Source organism: Bos mutus, unplaced genomic scaffold (genome assembly GCF_027580195.1).
Source record: "Bos mutus isolate GX-2022 unplaced genomic scaffold, NWIPB_WYAK_1.1 CTG259, whole genome shotgun sequence".
Taxonomy (NCBI): Eukaryota; Metazoa; Chordata; class Mammalia; order Artiodactyla; family Bovidae; genus Bos; species Bos mutus.
Window position 1 is genome coordinate 43,739 of NW_027219761.1, and position 3,121 is coordinate 46,859.

General features: G+C 42.0%; 1 pseudogene; it reads right to left on the minus strand.

The window, feature by feature from the left end:
- Positions 1-1,274: 1,274 nt before the first annotated feature.
- Positions 1,275-2,619, minus strand: LOC138986898 (thymidylate synthase pseudogene; annotated as a pseudogene).
- Positions 2,620-3,121: the final 502 nt, after the last annotated feature.

The following is a 3,121-nucleotide window of genomic DNA, read 5'->3' on the forward strand; positions in this document are numbered from 1 at the left end:
CCACAAAAGAGACTTGCTTATAGTAGCTTTGTTTATAATAGTCCCCAAATTGAAAAGCATTCAAATGTCCGGCAGGAAGTGAATAGATATAATTGTGACATATTCACTCAAAGGAATACTGCTACTGCTGCTGCTAAGTCGCTTCAGTCATGTGTGACTCTGTGCGACCCCATAGACAGCAGCCCACCAGGCTCCACTGTCCCTGGGATTCTCCAGGCAGGAACACTAGAGTGGGTTGCCATTTCCTTCTCCAATGCATGAAAGTGAAAAGCGAAAAGTGGAGTCGCTCAGTGGTGTCCGACTCTTAGCGACCCATGGACTGCAGCCTACCAGGCTCCTCCGTCCATGGGATTTTCCAGGCAAGAGTACTGGAGTGGGGTGTCATTGCAAAGGAATACTACTCTTCAATAAAATGAAACACATTCCTGATACATGGCAACGATATGGATTAAAATATCACCCTGAGTGATGCAAAGAGTACATACTCTGCAGAGCCACCTATGGGAATTACTCAATGAGACAAACTAATCACTAGTGACAAGAACTAGATCACTGAGCACCTGGGACAGGGAGTGGAAGGGGGATTGACGGCAAAGAGGCTCAAGAGGATATTCTGGAGTGCTGGAGATGTTCGTGAACTGGGTAGTGTTTCCATGGGTACGTTCAGTTGTCAAAAGTCATCAGATTTGAAATGGATAGATTGTATTATTTTAAAATTAATTCTTAAGAAATTTGATTTTTTAAAAATAATGAGAAGAATCATCCCACATTTTAATAACTTAATACAATGACACTCATTATTATTATTAGCATTAGAGGGTTCTTTTAGAAATGTATGTCTCTTAAGGTAAACAATTTGATTGAAAGTTCAACAGTTTCTTCATTTTTGTGTTTTTTCATTAAATTTATACACTAGTAAATTGAAATACTTTAAAGTTGGAATAGATTCTGTAAGAGCTCAATCATATAAAAGCATATATATATTTTTTCTCTTGGTTGGTATACCTAAATGACTCCATTATCATTTACTTACATTAACAGAAGTTACTTTTGAATTTAAGATGTTTCAAAATTTTACATATTTGTGTGTTGTCTGTTGTGATCTCTCCATTTTCGTTTCTAAATTTTATTGATTTGATTTTTCTCCCTTTGCTCATTGTCCATTTTATTGGCATATAATTGTTGATAATAGTCTCTTATGATCCTTTGTATTTCTGTGTTGTCTGTTGTGATCTCTCCATTTTTGTTTCTAATTTTATTGATTTTTTTTTTAAACATGAACGCAGCACATTTATTGTAGCAAGATATAAAACTTTAAACGTTCATAACCACACTAGGCATTAACATGACGGATGGGTGTTACCCAGCTTGCTCAGATTTAGGGAAATAGTGTATATAATTCTTGAAATGCACTGACCATTTTCCTAAAAACACTATGAAATTTGAATTAATATATATAAATTCTCTTTCCTGTCTTTATTCAAAATCACTGTATGTACAGACACCCTCAGTGAGTCACCCAAACCCAAGGCCTTTTATTACTAAGAGAACAGCACAGCTCTTATTTGCCAGTGGTAACATTTTTAAAAGTTAATGGATAACAACCAATAGATCACTAACACGTTTTGACCTAGATCCTTCGCCTTTAGAGCCCAGTGAACTTTTACCTGGGTGTAAATATCCTTCAAACAATGCCTTTAAAAGCACTCTAGACAGCCATTTCCATTTTAATAGTCGGATGAGGATTGTAGCCTTCAATCTGAAAGTCTTTGGCCTGGAAGTCATCGATTGTCTCAACTTTTCGAAGGATTTTGAGCTTGGGGAAAGGCCTTGGTTCTCGCTGCAGCTGAGTTTTCAGTGGCTCGATGTGATTCAGGTAAATGTGTGCATCTCCCAGAGTGTGCACGAAGTCACCTGGCTTCAGGTCCGTGATGTGTGCGATCATGTAGGTGAGCAGGGCGTAGCTGGCAATGTTGAAGGGCACACCCAGGCCCATGTCCCCCGACCGCTGGTACAACTGGCAGGACAACTCCCCATTCACCACGTAGAACTGGCAGAGGGCGTGGCATGGGGGGAGGGCCGTGAGAGGCAGATCTTTTGGATTCCAAGCACACAGGATGATTCTTCTGTCGTTAGGGTTGGTTTTGATTGTGTCGATCACTTTTTGCAGTTGATCTACTCCTTGACCTGAATACTCTGAATCCATATCTTTGTATTCAGCCCCAAAATGCCTCCACTGGAAGCCATAAACTGGGCCTAAATCCCCTTCAGCTCTGTCGGAGAAGCCCAGGCCATCCAAGAAGTCTCGGGACCCATTGGCATCCCAAATTTTCACTCCCTTGGAAGAGAGTTCCTTAGCGTTGGTGGATCCCTTGATAAACCACAGCAACTCCTCCAAAACACCTTTCCAGAAAACACGTTTGGTTGTCAGCAGAGGAAATTCATCTCTCAAGTTGTACCGCGCCTGCATCCCGAACACCGACAGGGTGCCAGTGCCGGTGCGGTCATCCCTCCGGAAGCCGCAGCGGAGGATGTGTTCTATCTGCCCCAGGTACTGCAGCTCCCCGTGCGGCGGCGGCGGCGGCGGCCGCGGCTCGGCGCTCTGCTCCTGCATGCCGGGCGGCGGAGTTGGTTGCGGGCGCGACGGCGAGGGCCGTACGGAGGCGGGAACGGCCTTATGATACAAAGGATCATAAGAGACTATTATCAACAATTATATGCCAATAAAATGGACAATGAGGAAGAAATGGACAAATTCTTAGAAAAGTACAACTTTCCAAAACTCGACCAGGAAGAAATAGAAAACCTTAACAGACCCATCACAAGCACGGAAATTGAAACTGTAATCAAAAATCTTCCAGCAAACAAAAGCCCAGGTCCAGACAGTTTTTCACAGCTGAATTCTACCAAAAATTTAGAGAAGAGCTAACACCTATCCTGCTCAAACTCTTCCAGAAAATTGCAGAGGAAGGTAAACTTCCAAACTCATTCTATGAGGCCACCATCACCCTAATACCAAAACCTGACAAAGAACCCACAAAAAAAGAAAACTACAGGCCAATATCACTGATGAACATAGATGCAAAAATCCTAAACAAAATTCTAGCAATCAGAATCCAAC